Below are 19106 nucleotides of genomic sequence, written 5' to 3' on the forward strand. Positions count from 1 at the left end.
AGAAAGCCCTCCCTCACTCAAATATTATAAAAAATATTTACGTACATTTCCTTACAACTTGGTATTATTATATTTTGCATCTAAATTCTTAATTTACATGGACTTTCTTTTTGGATTTGGAATGATGCAAGTGTTTACCTTTATTGTGTTCCAAGTATTTACTCACTTATTCCGATGCCATTGGGGAACAATTCTTTGTCCACACAACTTTTTTTTTCTTAATTTTTTTAAGAGTTTATTTATTTGACAGTCAGAGATCACAAGTAGGCAGAGAAGCAGACAGAGAGAGAGGAAGGGAAGCAGGCTCCCTGCTGAGCAGAGAGCCCGATTCAGGGCTTGATCCCAGACCCTGGGATCATGACCTGAACTGCAGGCAGAGGCTTTAACTCACTGAGCCACCCAGGTGCCCCATATCCACACATCTTAAACAAGGTTTTATTGTGTTCCGAAGTATAGGCATTTAGATACATTTTCACAGTGAAAGTTTTTATGATACTATATGCTTTAGCATAGCTAGAAGGAATCCATGGTGGTGTATTATATTTGCTAATTTTTTATTTAACATTGATGTATCACCATTTATACATAAGCATGGTCTGTAATTGCCTTTAACTTTTTTCGATCCTTTTGTTTTCTATGAGGGTTATTCTATTCAGATGCATTAGAAAAGTCTTCTTGATGCTCTGTAATAGTTTAGATAGCCTATTAATTGTCTGTTCTTTCATTATTTGATAGAATTCTAAGCTAAGATTCCTTTAAGTATAATGTCTTTTCCACGAAGGGATCTTTTACTGCCTTTTAAATTTTTTCTAAGATCTATTCAGGTTTTCTATTGCTTCTATATTTAATGTTAATCATTTATGTTTCACAATAAAGCTTCCATTTCACCCAAAAGTATCCATAAAGCTAACGTGCCTTATGAATCTCTAAGTATGACATAAAGAGTTCTTACACGTTTCTGAATCTTTTGTTGTTGTTCAATCTTTCTGTAGGACTATTCTTCTAAGTTATACAATGTCCTAGAACATTCCCTTAAATTTGTTTTTAATATAATTTTTTATTTTTTATAAACATATATTTTTATCCCCAGGGGTACAGGTCTGTGAATCACCAGGTTTACACACTTCACAGCACTCACCAAAACACATACCCTCCCCAATGTCCATAGCCTTAAATTTGTTTTTAAATTCTTTCTGAGAATTTAAAAGAATTGTATTCCCTTTCTTATTCTGAATCTTGTATATTGCTTTTCTTCTATTATATACAGTTATTTTTACTCAAAGGATTAGTTTTTTAATATGAAGAGTTAGTTTTTGAATATTCTTCTGTTTTTAAAATTCTTTTAAAAATTTTTCTTTCTCCCTTACGGGAAAAGGGAAAAGAAATTGAAATCAGGAATTCACAATGAATTTGTTTCATAAAACTTAATTGGATGTACTTTTTTTTTTTTAAAGATTTTATTTATTTATTTGACAGAGAGAGATCACAAGTAGGCAGAGAGGCAGGCAGAGAGAGAGAGAGGAGGAAGCAGGCTCCCTGCTGAGCAGAGAGCCCCATGCGGGACTCCATCCCAGAACCCTGAGATCATGACCTGAGCCGAAGGCAGCGGCTTAACCCACTGAGCCACCCAGGCGCCCCAATTGGATGTACTTTTAAGTATTTAAACTAAATAAAATAAAAGGAAGCTACAAGAATGAACAGGTATACAACATAAGGGTTTGAGTTACATATATTGTGAAATGATGTCATGGTAAGTTCAGGTAGTATCCATCATCTCATACAGGTATAATAAATAGAAATGGAAAAAAAGAGGGGGAAAAAAGGTCTCTCCTTATAATGAGAACTCTTGGATTCATTCTCTTAACTTTCTAATAAGTAACACAGCAGCAGTAACTACAGTCATCATACTATACATTATATCCCTGTGTTTATTTATTTGAAGTGGAAGTTATCATTGGATCACCTTCTCTCAATTCCCTCTGCCCCACCTCCCAGTCTCTGCTAACCCCAAATCTGATCATTTTTCCTATGAGCCTGTTTTTTTCCCCTTAGATTCCACACGTAAGTAAGATCATATAGTATTTGCTTTTCTCCATCTGACTTATTTCACTGAGCATAATGTCTTCAAGGTCCTCCCATGTAAATGGCATGATTTATCTTTCCTTCTTAGGATAGCTTAGGATAGCTTTGGCTATTTAGGATCTTTTATGGTTCCATATAAATTTTAAGATTGTTTTTTTTCTACTTCTAAAAAAACCATGGAATCTGGATAGGGATTGCATTAAACCTATTGATAGCTTTTGCCAGTATTGACATTCTAACAATATCATTTCTTCCAATCCCTGAACATGGGCTACTTTTCCATATATTTGTGTCTTTTTTGATTTATTTTAGCATTGCCTTACAGTTTTCAGAATTGAGATCTTTTAATTTTTTGGTTAGATTGATACCTAAGTATTTTACTGTTTTTGATGTTATTGTAAAGGGCGTTGATCTTATTTTTATTCATTTATTTTTCAGAGAATTCATTGTCAATGAACAGAAATGCTATTTATTTTTGTATGTTAGTTTTGTATCCTGCAACTTCCCTGAATTTGTTGATTAGATCTAACAGCCTTTTGGTTGAGTCTATGATTGTATATATTAAAAACATGTCAACTGTGAATACAAACAACTATACTTCTTCCTTTTCAATTCCAATGCCTTTTAATTCTTTTTCTTATCTGATTCTAGTACTGTGTTGAATAGAAGTGGGGAAAGAAGGCATCCTTGTCTTTTTTGTGATCTTAGAGGAAAAGCTTTCAACCTTTTTCCATTAAGTATGGTGTTTCCATGGGCCTGTCGTATATCGGCTTTATTATGTTGACATATGTTCCTTCTGTTCCTATTTCGCTAAGTGTTTTTATTGTGAATGGATGTTGAATTTTGTCAGATGTTTTTACTGCATATACTGATATGACCATAGGTTAATATGGTATTATCATGTTGATTAATTTGTGTATATTGAACCACCCCTGCATCTCAGGGATAAATTCCTTTTAATGTGCTGCTGCATTCAGTTTGCTAATACTTTGTTGAGAATATGTGCATCTATATCCATCTAGAATATTGGCTTATAGTTTTCTTTTCTAGTAATGTCCTTTTCTGGCTTTGGTATTAGAGTAATGCTGGCCTTCTTTAAAAATATGAATTCTCAAGTTGCTTGTAAAGATAGGCACCAGAGACAATTAGTCCGCAGATAAAATATTTTGAGTGGAAGAGGAATTCTCTTCTCTTTTTGCCTCTTCCATTTTATAAAATGGACAGACTTGATCCTGTCTGTATATACAGTTTATTGGATAATAACACAAACGTAGTTAAACATTGACTTAGAAACCCCATTTGGGCTGAATGATACTTTTTTCTGTATTTCAAATATATGGACTGTCTACAAATGACCATTTTGACTATGAGACCTGTAATAAAATATCAAATATCTATATAAGAGGGCAATTCAGGCATTTGGTGTTAGGAATTAAATGTTTTGGAGAGTCTTATTTGTCCCCCCCCCCCCAGCTAGTTCTCTAAGTATTTATAACTTCTAGGAATTGTTTTCTCACCTGTAAAATGAACATTATAATATCTACTGAACAGGGTTTAGGTGACAATTTGAGTTAAAGGGTTGGTCTCAGTATCCTATTTCCAGTAGCTATGGCCTTTTAAGGCCCCTATAAAATTTTAGAAAGCGATCTTTGGGGCTTGCAGAATCCTGGTTGATTTTACTTCATGATATATCAAAGCATGCAAGTATTTCAACCCATAGATATATCTGAACTGTGAAGCAAATTCTTACAAAGATCTTATGGTCTAAGCCTTGTGATTTAACTCAGTGTGGCTGAATTATAATCTACATTTCATGGATTTCAAAATGCCTTTTTTTTTTTTTTTACATTTTCGTATCTCGGTACTCAGAATGTTTCTTACAATTGATGTCTTATGAGTATGGCTGATGTTTTGTTTCTTTCCTAGGAGTACATGATATAATGAAAGTTATAACTTACGAATGAGGACATCTTAGATTCAACAAAATACTATAAGTTCTTTAGTCTTTTCAAATTTAACACCCCCCTCCCTGGGAAAATCCACAGGCCTTAATGAATTACTGCAGTCATCAGGAGAGGGAGTGAGTTTTGATGTTTATTTTGTCCATGTGCCTTGTTTCCCTGTGACTCATAATCTCCAGCACACTCTGGCCCACAAGATAGCAGGTGCCTATACACACAGGCACATACAAAAGGGCTTCAGCGCACACCTCTGGAGGATGACATCCCCTAAAATAAAAATCTTGAATCTCACAGGTACTTTAGGTCCCTACCAACCCACAACAATACTGCCCCAGGGAAGAGTACACCAAGACAATAAACCAAAACAATACAAGGCAGTACAACATCATGCACAGACCAAGGCGTAGAATCTCATTGATGAAACAATGCCAGATCCCTGGCTCCAGCTTAATGGCACAGATTTTTATTTATTTTATTTTTTTTCTTTTTCTTTTTCTTTTTTTTTATTTGACAGACAGAGATCACAAGTAGGCAGAGAGGCAGGCAGAGAGAGAGAGGAGGAAGCAGGCTCTCCGCGGAGCAGACAGCCCGATGCGGGGCTCGATCCCAGGACCCTGGGATCATGACCTGAGCCGAAGGCAGAGGCTTTAACCCACTGAGCCACCCAGGCGCCCCTATTTTTTTTCTTTTAAAGAGAGATCACAAGCAGGCAGAGAGGCAGGCAGAGAGAGGCGGAAGCAGGCTCCCTGCTGAGCAAAAAGCCCCATGTGGGGCTCGATCCCAGGATCCCGGAATCATGACCCGAGCTGAAGGCAGAGGCTTAACCCACTGAGCCACCCAGGTGCCCCAAGGCACAGATTTTTATTTTATTTTGAAGACAACGTTTTTAGCTCAGTTTTAGGTTTACAGCAAAATGGAGAGGAAGGTACCGAGATTTCCCATTTATCACCTGTCTCCACAGGTGCGTAGGTAGCCTCCCCATCATCATGATTCCCTGACTAGAGCGGTCCATTTAGAACCAATGAACCTACTTTGACACATGGTCATCACCACAAGTCCACAGTTTATTTTAGGGTTCAGTCTTGTAAACTGTTGTGAATTCTACTAGTTTCGGCAAACGTGTAATGACTTGCATCCAGGATACTACCTGGATAGTACAATACAGAGTATTTTCCTTTCACTCAAAACCCTCTGAAGGCCCAGATTTTAAAATGGGCTCAGACTGGGGACTCAGTTCCCATCCACTGTGAATGTTGCAATCCCTTTTAGACTTCCCTCACCCCCAGCCCCTGGAGCATGGTTGCTAGATAGACACACACACACACACACACACACACACTACGAGGATGAGCCTATAGCAGGAGTCAGGCAGGGATTACCCTCTTCTTTCCCTTGCTCTGTCCTAATGCCCTGGAGCTTTTAGAAATCATGATGAAAGAGGAAGGAAGTGTTCCTAAAAGAGCACATACTCCTCCAACAGAAGGCCAGAAGAAGCAGCAGAGTAAGATGGGCCCTACCCCCAAACAGAGGGAAAGCATCTTGTCCTGTGCCTTGGTGATCTAGGGGTTAGGGAATAAGCTTAAAGAAAGCACTGATATGCATTTAAAAGTAAATATGTAAACAGAGTTGGACTTCTGTTCACTGAGTCAAGTCATAGATGAAAGGAATAGAGAAATGACAGATTGACAGAGAGGTTTACATTAGCACAACTAGCAAAAGAGGTAGAGAAATACATGAGTCCTTTCAGCACTGTGAATGGGAGCCCACAGCCTATTCTAGAACAGTTTGGCAGCATAAAGGAAAATTGAGCAAACAGTATGACGTATGACCAAAAGCTCTCACTTCTAGGAATAGATCTCAAAGAAATTCTTACACATTTGATAACAGGGAGTATAAATGCTAATGTTCTTAACTGAGAATTTTGCAGAAATAAAATTGTATGTCTGACTCAGGGGAAACAGGATACTTAAAAAAGAGATATCTCGGGGGCACCTGGGTGGCTCAGTTGGTTAAGCACCTGCTTTTGGCTCAAGTCATGATCCCGAGGTCCTGGGATCGAGCACTGCATCGGGGTCCCAGCTCAGTGGGAGGCCTACTTCTCCCTCTCCCTCTGCCTGTCTCTCTGCCTACTTATGCTCTCTATCTTTCTGTCAAATAAATACGTAAAATCTTAAAAAAAAAAAAACCCACACAGATACTGCGGAATTCTGTGGGACGGTAATTAAAAACAAACCAATGTACAGACAGGAACATGCTGTGTTCTCACAAGCAGGGCTGACTTGATAGTTATGTCACATATGCAAAGCGTAGGGCCCCGTGCTCTGAATGTGCTCTCACTGTTTACTCCTCGGCTGCCTACATCTTGAAATTCTTCATCGCTTTTCAGCACGGCATCCTGTGTTGTCGCTTTGCACTGGCTCTCCTCTGTTAGGCCATTAGTCCTGTTCATAAGAATAGCATAGAGAAAAGTAAGAAATGGGATGAGATTTAATACAAAATACCATATGGAAGAGTAATATACTGTATTCTTTACAATGATATGCTACAGTGACAGGTTATGGTAGAAAGGAGGTCAGGCATGTGGGAGTAGGGATCAGAGACAAAGATCAAAGTTAAATAAGAACAAACAAAACCACAAAAGGCCCTTATATGGGTGAATAACTCACTCACTGTAAGTCTCCAAACAACGATTTGGATTTTCTTCGGGTAAAGGGTGCCCTGCAGAAAACTCTGGGTAAAGTAGTTTAATAATGCAGTCATTGAAAACTTCAATTCTAAATTAAAATACTTGAATGCAATACTTGAAAACTTCACCTTTCCATTTCTTTTTGCCTCAGAGTATTTAATTTTCTAGCATGGACTAGATTCCAGATGTTTCTATATTGCCAACACATGAACCATCTTTCCGGTGGGCTTCGTTTTTCTTCTCAAGACTCAAAACGGCGGGCTGTAGAAGGGGGTGGGATTATGGACATTGGGGAGGGTATGTGCTTTGGTGAGTGCTGTGAAGTGTGTAAACCTGGTGATTCACAGACCTGTACCCCTGGGGATAAAAATATATGTTTATAAAAAAAAATAAAAAAAATTAAGTTCAAAAAAAAATGGCGGGCTGTAAAACACATTACTTTGTAAGTGGATCTGCCTATGAAAAACATAGAGATATAAAATTTTTCTAATAAAACAAGTCAATCTCTAAAACATTTTAATTAACTGCCAAAACTATTACAGGACAGGAGCAAAACCAATGCTGATACAATTCTTAATCAAATCGAGTACAATCTTATTACTCACAGACACAATCCAAAGAGACTTGTTGGTGCTAAAATCAACTTCATGCCACGTAGTCCTTCCTGACTGACCCCATGAAACTGCAAGTTCTCCTTTTGTGTGTGGGTTTTGTTTTTGTTTTTGTTTTTGTTTTTGTTTTTCTGAAGATTTATTTAATTGTTTGAAAGAGAGCACAAGAGTTGGGGAGAGAGGCAGAAGGAAAGAGAAACTCCTCATCAGATGCCCCATTGAGCACAGAGCCTGACTCAGGACTCGATCTCACGACCCTGAGATCCCAACCTGAGCTGAAATCAAGAGTGGGCTGCTTAACCTACTGAGCAACCCTACAAGTCATGTTGTGACTTTGCAACCATGTGCTGTGCTCTGAGTGGCCACAGAGATGCCAGAACCAATGGGGAAAACTCAGGAGCTAATTCAGGAAGACTTCATTGTTCTTCAGATGACTTTCAAGCATGTCAAATGTTAGTGTTTGCATCATTTTAGAAGTTTGCTTGGATTAGTGTCCTCAGATTGGATCTGCAGCCTCCCAGTTGTGAAAACAGAAAGCAGGACTCCACATAGGTCTAACACTCCCTGCAGGTTACATCCCACACCCCTGCAGCTCCCCCACCTTCCAGTGCAGACTCAGGAGCTGCTTATCCAGTAGGAAAGACACTGGTTGGAGAGAGAAAAAGCCCCTGCTTCTGCCGTTAGCTGGCTGGAGACCTTGAATGAGACGCAGTGTTTCTAGGCTTCCGTTGAAAGACTTGGATACACTTTCTCTGAAACCTGCCTGTTCTAATACTCAATTTACATAAGAAGGTAGAGAAAATTTGGGAAAGTCAAGGCAGGAATTGGGAATGAATAACACCACAGGTGTTGCAACTAATGGTGCGGGGCGGGTGGGTGAGGGATGAGGCATTTTATGAAGATGCTTGTATGACTGGTCATGGCATCCATCCTTGGGTGGAATTATTTTCTGGATGGAGAGTCTGTGTTCCGCTGAGAAGTTTCCAATCCATCTGACCCTTGAGGCACAGAACCTGGGGACCGGCTTGGCAGGAGCAAGGTTTTAGTCCATTCATACTTCTTTTTTCTGCCCAACTAAGAACTCACCTGACAAGGTTGCCTGGGCGGCCTCTGTCATATTTAAAGCCATGATTAATCTGCCTTGAGTTGAGAAGTTTCTGGTTGCGACATCTCCCTGGCAGGCTGGAACAGAGCATGTTCTCCTGGCAACTGCTTCTGGAAGGAGCTGGAATCCATCTGAAGCTCCCAGGGCTTGACGACAGCAGACCCCCTTGTCCCAGAGACTTCAGGGATCAGGTGGGTAATGACTACTGATCTGTTTGCAGAGCCTGAGTCCTGGTATTTCAATGAGACTTGGGAGATAGTTGGAGGCACAGAAACATCATGTGTTGGTGAGGAATGTTGTATTTGTTTCTACCTCATGAAGCAAGAGGTAATGCAGGTATAATGGGACCACCGAGAAGACAGGATGCAGAGTTTTCCTGAGAGAATATCACAATGAGCTTCAGAAAGCTGTAGCATTTGGATAGGAGATGTATCTATACTTGAGTCTCCTCAAGAGGAGGTAATGTAAGTCCACAGCTGGAAAAGGCAAGTGGCAGATTTCATGGATTTAAGAGACCATTCTTTTGGATTGTGCATCTAGGGGTTTGGGAAAGAATGCTTGGATAATGTTTTCAAAATTTTTTGGAATTTTCAAAAAGTCTTTTATTGTCTCCTTCCAATGGCCTTGAACATGAATATTCCTTCTTAAAAGCACGGTCACCTGTGGGAAAATGTGGGGCCAAGTGACTGGCTGGCGTTGCTGTACTAAGTGACATTCTTACTTATGGAAATTATGAACATTCTTCCAACAATATCTAAGGACGTGTCATTCTCCCTTTCTGTTGCTTTGTAATGAGTAGCCTCACTGGGCAAGGAGTGAAAAAGTGGTTCCTATGAATGCAGATATAAGAGTCAAATGCTCCTCCAGCCCTCATAATTGCAGACCTGTGTGAAGCCCCCTGGGAATCAGAGATGAAATGAGGTCCTTTCAGTCCACACGTCAAAGCCAAAGGTTTATTTTCTTGCTTTTACAATATCCCTATCTTTTATTCTCTGTTTTCAGAAACAAGAAAGTTGTTACCAGACTTTCATGTTTGGAAAAAGACAGTTGTTCAAAGATAGAATCCCCTGAGCCCACTTAACACTTCAGACCAGAAATATGACACCCTGCGGAGCTAACTGGGGGATAGGAAAATGGCGTCAAAGGAGTCACTTTAACACAACCAGCTTTAATGTTTCTTCACTGACCTATTCTATGTCTCCTCTACTTCATAAAAGAATTATCTCTTCCACAGCTCCTCCTTTGTTATCTTACTTTTTATAAATTTTGATGCAACGGTTTTCCAGAGTTCAAGGGCTTTGTCCTCAACGTAGTAGAAGAGACGTGAAAATGCAATGCCCTCTAGTGTATGCTCTTTTTCCTTTTCCTCTTGAGCATTTTATTCCCCATACAGCCTGAAAGTCTTTTTTTTTTTATTTTTTATTTTGAAAGGCTTTTTTTAAATTTAATTTTATTTTTTCAGTGTTCCAAGATCCATTGTTTAGGCACCACACCCCGTGCTCCCTCTGTTACGTGCACTCCATAACACCCACCACCAGGCCCTTCAACAGATGAATGGATGAAAGTCTTTTCTGTTGGAATTCCCCTAGTCTTGATTCCAAGAGCTATTAGCCTCTCAACTCCATTTGTAGATCCTGTCAAAGCTTCAGGAGTCCTCTTCCTTTGACACGAAGTGCTAAATCCTCACATCCCAGATTTGCAGGCCTGGATGACCTGTTGCGAAATCCTCACATCCCAGATTTGCAGGCCTGGATGTCCTGTTGCGTAATGATTTCCTCCCATTCACTTGTTGATAATAATGTCCTCACTCTTCCCCATTCCCTCTTTCACTCTGGGTGGAGGACTTCAGGAAACAGAGAACCAGATTGGATCCAGATTCTGATTGACCCGGTTGCTAAATAGTGATGTAGCCTTGTGAGTCACACTTCTTTGGTAAGAGATAAGAATATCAGAGCTTTCTGGAGGATGCTGGGGAAAGGACGAGACAGAATTTAAATTTTTGTAAACACCCCATTGGTTTTGGATAGAATATGTTGGATAAAAAGGGAAAGTGTGGCAAACACCAAAATGTCTTCACTGACAGACAACAGTCTTCCGGCCAACACAGTCATTGGCATCACTGCCCCAAATCGTGTAAACAACAAAAAGTGAGGGGTATAGAGAGCTGCTGATATGGTTATTACAAAACAGAAATACTAAAACGTGTCAGCTTTGCCCCCTCAGAAGACTTCCAGTGAAGCAGGAGAGTGAGGCTCTTGTCTCACTGGGTCGGAGAATGAAATCTCATGGACAAAATAGAGTTTTATTAGGCAAGGACATAGAAAAAGCTCTCAGGAGTGAGAGGGGTCCCTCACTGGGTTGCCAATGTGGGCCTCCATCCACAATCTTTTCTTTGGAACTGACCCGGGAGCTTGTGCCCTTATCATTGTTGTGATGTCTCGTTTTGAGTGAGAGCTGGTGATAGCATGTTTAAGGGCTTACTTCTTTGGGGTCTGGTCACAGTGTGACTGCCACAAAAAGACCCCACCTCTGAGGCTCAGGGCAGTGTGGTCTGGTTTTGTTACACCTCAGCATTTCTGGGATTTCTGTGAGCCTGACCCTGCAGCCCCCTTCCTACCTCTCCCTACCTAGCCCCACCTGTCCCTTACTCCATGAGACCCTTCAGATGTATGGTGGGTCATGTACTTGAGAGATGATTGCCAACATGTATCCTGGGGGTAGAGATAAAGGAAGTTTCTGAAGGAATTTTCATATATTAAGGTAGATTTGCAGGATCCTGAGGGTCAAGGCTAAGATTGCCTGTTGGCTAGGCAGGTGAGTCCCTTAGAGGAATGCCTCTCTGCCTGTTTCAAGGACTTGACAAAGGGCTGTAAGTAGTAAGGAAATTTAGTCATTTTTCTTCTGCATTTGTCTCCCACATCACTAGGGCATTTCGCAGAGGTCATTGGGTTTAAATTTATACCTAATTATTTCTAAATGTCTTAAGTATATTTATATTATAAGAGTAATTCAACATAATAAAGTCATCAAGGAAAAATGTATAACCAATAAGTAGCAAAAGAGGTGAAGTGTTTATTCCTAGAATCCAAACATAATCATTATCATTTTGGAATAATCCTTCCAGTCTTTTTGAAGACGATACTTTTTGGTTTATTTTTTTGAGATCTTTTGAAAGTATATATTTAAAAATATATCTGTAATTTGATTAAAAATTGTTTTTGCCTCTATCGTCCCAAATTGTGCAAGACTCCACAAATATGTAGAAACTTTTAGGTTGACATAAAATTGTTTTTATCATAATTTTAATTATTTTTTAAAGATTTTTTTTATTTATTTGTTTGACAGAGAGACAGAGATCACAAGTAGGCAGAGAGGCTGGCAGGGAGAGAGAGGGAAGCAGGCTCCCCGCTGAGCAGAGAGCCCAATGAGGGGCTCGATCCCATAACCTGAGCCGAAAGCAGAGGCTTAACCCACTGAGCCACCCAGGTGCCCCTATCATAATTTTAAATGATTGCAAGGGATACACCTTAAGGTATATTGTAGACAGTTTAAATTGAAATTATTACACAATTTTAAAAATATATCCAATAGAATGTGATTTGAAACCTATTATCATTCTTTGGAAAAAAATCTCTTGTTTAATGGATTAAAAAATTATATCTTTTGTTTGTTTCTTGAATTCGTATTCCCATTCCACAGGTGCTTTATATATTTCAGGTGCTTTATATATTTCTATAAATGCATATCCAAATGTATTTGTATGCTTAAAAAGTCTTTTATTCATCAATTGGTGCTTCTCTGCAGCTGAAACAGTGGATATGCGTTGAAATTAGAATTGTTTTTATTTTCTGATCATAAAGTTGCATTTTCTTTTAACTTTTTAATGACTTGCCATTGTAACTTTCATTAGCATATAATCAAAGGATCATAAATATATTAAAGGTTTAATGAATAATTATTAAGCATTTAAACCAAATTTTATTAGGAATGCATCTCTCTCTTTTTTTTAAGATTTTATTTATTTATTTGACAGACAGAGATCACAAGTAGGCAGAGAGGCAGGCAAAGAGAGAGAGAGGAGGAAGCAGGCTCCCTGCTGAGCAGAGAGTCTGATGTGGGCCTTGGTCCCAGGCACCCCTTAGGAATGAATCTCTTAACGACATGAATGGAATTTCACTTTTTAATCCATACACCCACTGAGGATGATTATTGATTAACAGATGAAACAAAATTCAGCATCAATTGTTTTCCATTTATTCAACAGATGTAAGTGCTGAAAAACCATGTTTATATAGTGTTATTCAGTTCCTCGAATTCTTTCTGAAGCTCTCTGTCACAAATCAGATGGTAATACATCCACAAAAATTATTTTTAATGATTGACCTCCTGACAAGTCAAGTAGATTTTTTTCCAATTTTTTGAAAACAAAGAATTAAAAACCAACACATTTGCAGAGGTAACTTGCCCTTGGAAAAAGATTGCTACTTTATCAGCAATGCTTTTGCCAATACCAGTGTTGATATTGTCAAGTGTTCCTCTGTACGATTTGCGGTCCTAGGATTCAGAAGATGTGACAGGTAGACCTTCCCTTTGTGGAGTTCAAAAAGGGAAACCAGCTTGAAGTCAGAAATTCTCAGATCGTATCAGTTTTAGGAAAGAATATACAGGAGTCAAAGATCTATAATCTGATTTTTTTTTTAAACTATTTACATGTTGGGGCACCTGGGTGGCTCAGTGGGTTAAAGCCTCTGCCTTTGGCTCAGGTCATGATCCCAGGGTCCTGGGATCAAGCCCTGCATCGGGCTCTCTACTCAATGGGGAGCCTGATTCCTCCTCTCTCTCTGCCTGCCTCTCAGCCTGTTTGTGATCTCTGTCTGTCAAATAAATAAATAAAATCTTTAAAAAATTAAAAAATAAAACTATTTACATGCCTTCATATTTCTTGGAAAGTCATCGCATACCCTGGATTGAAGACCACTGATATGTACAGTTCTTCCTCCCGACAAATTTTTCCTCGCTTAATGTAATATCCTAAGTGTGTCTTCATGTTTTTACGTAGTTTTCATGAACATTTTCATGGTTTTTCTCTACAATATTTAATTAATCATCTAACATATTATATTTTATTTAAGCAGCCCTTTTCAATTGAACATCTGTTCTTGTTTCATTTATTTAAAATAACAAGCCTGAAAATAACTTTGTAAAAAAGATGCCCCCACAGCCCCACCTTCAAAGTGAAAGATATATTCTCTTAGTATTTATTTATTGAGTGGAACCTCTGGGACATAAGATAAGAATAGTATGAAGAAGTCCTGGTAAATGTAGCAATGTTGTTTACCAACTGACCTGCACTAATTTACTCCAGAACTAGTAATCATTGAGAATACCTGCTTTGCAACATAGTTTCCATTTTTTTTAATCGAGTTGTAATTACATACAATAAAAATGCACAAATCTTAAGTGTGCAGTTTGGTGAGTCTTGACAATCATCCTGGTCAAGATATAGAGCACTGTCATCACTCAGAAGCTCTTGTACCTTTCCAATCAATGCCACCACCAAACACTATTATTTTTTCTATTCCAACACATTTATTTTACCTGTTCTTGTTTTTCCCTTAGATTTTGTTTTTAAGTCATCTTTACACCTAACGCAGGGCTTGAACTCACAGCCCTGGCATTGAGAGTCATATGCTCCACCGACTGAACAAGCCAGGAGCCTCTCATTTTACCTGTTCTTGGTCTTCATAGAGAAAGACTTATCAAGTAAGCGTTCTTTTTTGTTTGGCTTCTTTCACTCAGCAAACATTTGTGAGATTTATCTATGCCATATGTGTCAATGAGTTGCACTGTATAAATGTAATCTGTGTGTCCCTTCTAATACTGATGGACATTTGGGCTATTTTCAGTAATTCACTATTCTGAAGAAACTTCAAGAAACAAGTTTGTAAACAAGTTTTTATATAGACCTGTATTTTCTTTTATTTTGAGCAACTACCTGAATATGGGATTGCAGTCTTATAGGGTTTTAAGAAATTGACAGTTTTGACAGTTTTAATATTATAAACTCCCCTTAGCAATGTATGAGCGATCTGATTGCTCCTCCTTCTCTCCACTACTTACTATTATCAGTTTTGTTTGTTTGTTTTTAAAGATTCATTTATTTGAGGGCAGAAGGGGGAGGACAGAAGGAGAAGGAGAGAGAATCCCAAGCAGGCTCCATGCCCCATGGGGAGTCCAGTGTAGGGGTTGATCCCAGGACTCTGAGATCATGACCAGAGCTGAAACCAAGAGCTGGATTCTTAACCCACTGAACCCCCTAGGAGCCCCTATTGCTGGTCTTTTTAATGTTAACCAATGTAGTGAGTAGGCAGTAGTAGCTCATGAGGGTTTTAACTGGCATTTTTCTGATGACTAACAATATTGAATATCTTTTTTGTGTGTTTATTGGCTCTTTATATATCCTTTCGTGAAGTGACTATCCAAGTATTTTGCTAATTTTAAATTTGTTTCTTATTATTTTTCAAATTTTAAAAAATCCTACACATACGTACTTTATAAATCAGGTATTGATTGAAAAGTTTTTATATTGTCTGCGATCTGCTTTTTTAATTTTCTTAATGGTGTTGTTGATGACCAGAAGTTTATTTAAAGAAAAACTTGTTTATAATATTTTAAGAAAGACTCATTTATAGTATTTTTTCTTTTATAATTAGTCTATCCCAAATTTGTAAAGATGTTATCTTCTGACTTCTTCTAAGAGCTTTGTAGTTTAGTTTTCACTTTTTTATTTGCAATACATCTCAAGTATATCTTATGTCTGGTTTAAGAAATGTAGCAAGTTTTTTTTTCAAAATTGATATCCAACTGGATAGCAAAGCTCCAATGAAATAATTATTGAAAACACTTTTCTCTTCTCATTAAACTTCACTAGAACATCTGTCAAAAGCTATTAGATTACATATAATTTGGTCTATTTCTGTGTACTCTGTTCTTTTTCTTTTTTGTACTCTATTCTTTTAATGGATCTTCCTCAATCCTTTTGCCAATATCACATTGTCTTGACTATAGTGATTCCACAGTAAATCTTTAAATTGTATAGTGTAAGTCCTCCAACTTTGTTATTCTTTTTTAAAATAGCTTAGGCTACTATAGGGTCTTTATATTTCTATATAAATTATAAAATCAGCTTGTCATTTTTTATTAAGAAGTCTGGCCAAATTGTCCCTGAAACTTAATCCATTTATAGTTCAACTTGGGAACTGACAGCTTAGCAATATGGAGTCTTTAATTTATAAAGTAGGTAATCTCTCTCCACTCATTTAGGTTTCTTTAAGTTTTGCAGTTTTCAGTGTGAAGATCTTGCTGGTCTTTGGTTAAAGCTGTTACTTACAACTTTTGTTTTTTATGCTATTTAACTCGTATTTTAAAATTTTTGTTTGATAAGCATTTTTCTGTTAGCATAAAATAAATAATTGCTTATTTTTATGTTGATCTTGTGTTCTGATACTTCTCTGCATGTACTCATGATATCTAGTAATTTTGGTGCAGATTAGGATTTTCTAAATGCACTATCATGTCATTTGCAAATTCCTTTTCACTTCTACTTTCCCACCTTTTTCTGCTTTTTAGTTTTGTTTTTCCCTTCTTTTCACTCTATTTTATTTAATGACACCTGCTGTACCATGCTGAATGAACATGATCAGAGCACATACCCAGCCTTTTGTCTCATTCTTAAGGTGAAAATATTCAGTATTTTACTGTTGATTATAATGGCAGTTGGAAGATTTTTCATCAGAGTCTTTCAACTAATTGAGGAATTTCTATTTCTACTTTGCTGACAAGTTTTGGTTAGGAAGAGGAGTTGAGCTTTGTCAAATCTATTTTCCAGTTTTGAAACTGATTTTATTTGCTAATTTGATTAATTTCCATATTCTTCTAATAATCTTGGCTACCAAGGATCCACTCAGAAGATTAAGAACAATTTATCAGGAAGGAAAGTACACCAGTTGAGCTCTCTCGGTTAAAATTAGATTTTCTTTTCTTTTTAAATAGATAAGAAATGTACATTTCAGCAATATTTTCAGCTGAAAGAGTTAAAGCCAGCAATGACAACAACCACTAAAAACACGAGTAATTTGCATTTACTTGCTTACCATTCTCACATTTATTCAGCAAATCCATGTTGTAGACCTGCCCAGTGTTACCTGTTCATGGCCTGAATTCTGGTAACAGTGAACAGAAACAGTGCTTGCTATAAATATATTACAGCATCCTCAGAATAATTCCTGTTTATTCCAGACAGTGTGTTTTTATTATTCCAGACTCCACACTGTGAGTCATTTGATCCAAAGTTTGTTTTCCTCTTCTCATTAACCACAGCACCTGTTCGGCCTAATTACAGCCTTTGTGGGTATCTAAATCTGATTTATTCATGCAGTTTCCACTTTTCAGTTCTGTTTATTGGCCTCAGAGAGAATGGTCCTATTTAAAACCCATTATTTCTTTTAAAAGTTCATTTACTAATTTATTGTAGAGAGAGGAGGGGGAGAGAGAAACCTCAAGCAGACTTCTGCTGAGCCCGCCCTGGGGCTCGATCCCAGCAATCTGAGATCACGACCTGAGCCAAAATTAAGAGTCAGAGGCTTAACCAACTGAGCCACTCAGGTGCCCCTAAAAGCCCTTTAAAACCCAAATGCTGATGTGATTCTTCCTGCTACAGAGAAGGGAAGGAGGGCAGTAGGGAAAAAGAGAATGACATAGAGAGAAGGAAAAAGAAGGAAAGAAAAGGAGGGAAGACGGGAAGGAAGGAGGAAGATACTAAGAAACAGGGAAAAAAAAAAAAAGCAAACCCTTTGAGATGGTGTGCAGAAATGTCTCCTTCTTTTGAATAAAGAAGTTTTCCCTTTTTTTTTTTTTTTAAACCAGAGGGCCAGGAATGAGGAAGCAGCAAGGTGACCAACGTCTTTGGAATTAGATTGTTAGCTTGTAGACTTTTATATTAAATTACCGAAAATTCCATGGAACATGATTTTGCTGCTAGTCACGAAGAGATGACCTGATCCAAGGTCCCAGCACACACAGGAGAGGCAGGACGCAGTGGTGATGGGCCGCAGTGTCTTGAATCAAAGACTCTCCATCCTGCAAAGTGTCCCCCTGTGTTATTGCTGCGATCGTTTCCTTGCTTGTTGCTTTTAAACTTAAGTGGTTTCAAAGCCAAATGGGGAATATAATCATCTTTTCTCCCCCACCCTTCTGAGAATTTTCTATTTGAAAAGTAACTTCTTTTTTAAGACAAAGTAATACTGGATATTTAAAAAAAAAATACTATAAACATGGAAAGTCTAGAAAAATGAGACAATCATTCACCATCCAGATATAATCGTAATTAAAATTTGGTGTTTAGGCAACCGAGTAGGTTGGCTTCTTGGTGAGTCACAGAGAGAAACTACACCAGGTGTGTTGTCGCACAAAGAAAACGTCATTTGCAGCAAATAAGGAGATCGCGGGGAATAATAACTTCCAAAGCTAGGACCCCTGAGCAAGGGTGATAGGTTCCTTTTCCTCAGGGTGACGATGAGTATTTAAACACAGGAGCCTTGCCGTCGGACCTACTAGAGGCAGGGACGAGGTTGAGCATGCGCCCTGAGGAACCTTGCCTGCACATACATTGCACGTTATGTAAATAAGCTTGTGCCCCCCTTGAGTGGAGATTTTAGCGTTATAAGGAGGTAGAGGCAACCGAGTCACTCCACGGTCCATCTGCACAGACGTGAGTCCGGGTTTAAGCTCACACGGGTCAGGGTGCTCTGGGCGACCGGAGCTCTTCCGCTGGACAATTGCTATTGCTTGAGGGGTGTGCTTTGGGTTTCTATCATAGAGTGCTGTGCCTATCATGGTTTCCCATGCCCCACCCCCACCCCCCAACCCCGGCTTAAGAGATAGGCTGTAAAAAAAGAACTTAAGGGAAATGTTGGGCGAATGTGGATGGGTACCTGCAGTGGGCAGTCAAGGTCAGGTCTTAGGGTCAGTCATGAGGGGTTTGGCAGGGGACAGTCTTTTTTCTCTCTTTGTCATTTGCTTTTTTTCATTGGGCTCAACATATGTGCACGATTCACCTTGCTTTTCCCTTAATATTATATAATAGAGATTTCGCGTAACACTTACATTGTACTTGATGGCTGGATAATACCATTCTTCCTCGCCCATAATTTTTATTTTATCAATCTCTTAGTTGGTAAATTTCTCTATATTAAGATATATAATCAGGAGTGATTTTATAATATGTATTTCTTTACTATTATGTATATTATTTTTCCTTTGGATAGACTGCTGGAAACAATCGCTGAGTGAAAATTATGAATATTTTTAAATTTGTAAGTCATGGTAATAAATTTCTCTGTAAAGTTTGTGCCAGTGCTTACTCCTATGATCAGAAAACAAGGAATTAATTCATTTGATAACTATTGAGATATTGAATGCGCTTCATGAATATATTGGCCACTATATTTCTTTCTCTGCAAATTCTACATTCCCTTCTTTTGTCCAGCTGTGTAGTGGAGACTTATTTGATGTTTATGCTTTCCTTCCTTTCTTCCTTCTTTCCTTCCTTCCTTCTTTCTTTTCTTACTAAAGATTCATAATTTCAGGGGCGCCTGGGTGGC

The 19106-nt window shown here is 38.3% G+C and overlaps 1 protein-coding gene across 1 annotated transcript in view; it reads left to right on the forward strand.

Annotated features, from left to right (window-relative positions):
• LOC309859831 (lipase member K-like) overlaps positions 1-19106 on the forward strand; it is a 596159-nt gene that overhangs the window by 554559 nt on the left and 22494 nt on the right. The gene's annotated exons all lie outside the window — the stretch shown is intronic.

This window comes from Mustela nivalis, assembly GCF_964662115.1.
Source record: "Mustela nivalis genome assembly, chromosome: 2".
NCBI classification, from domain to species: Eukaryota; Metazoa; Chordata; class Mammalia; order Carnivora; family Mustelidae; genus Mustela; species Mustela nivalis.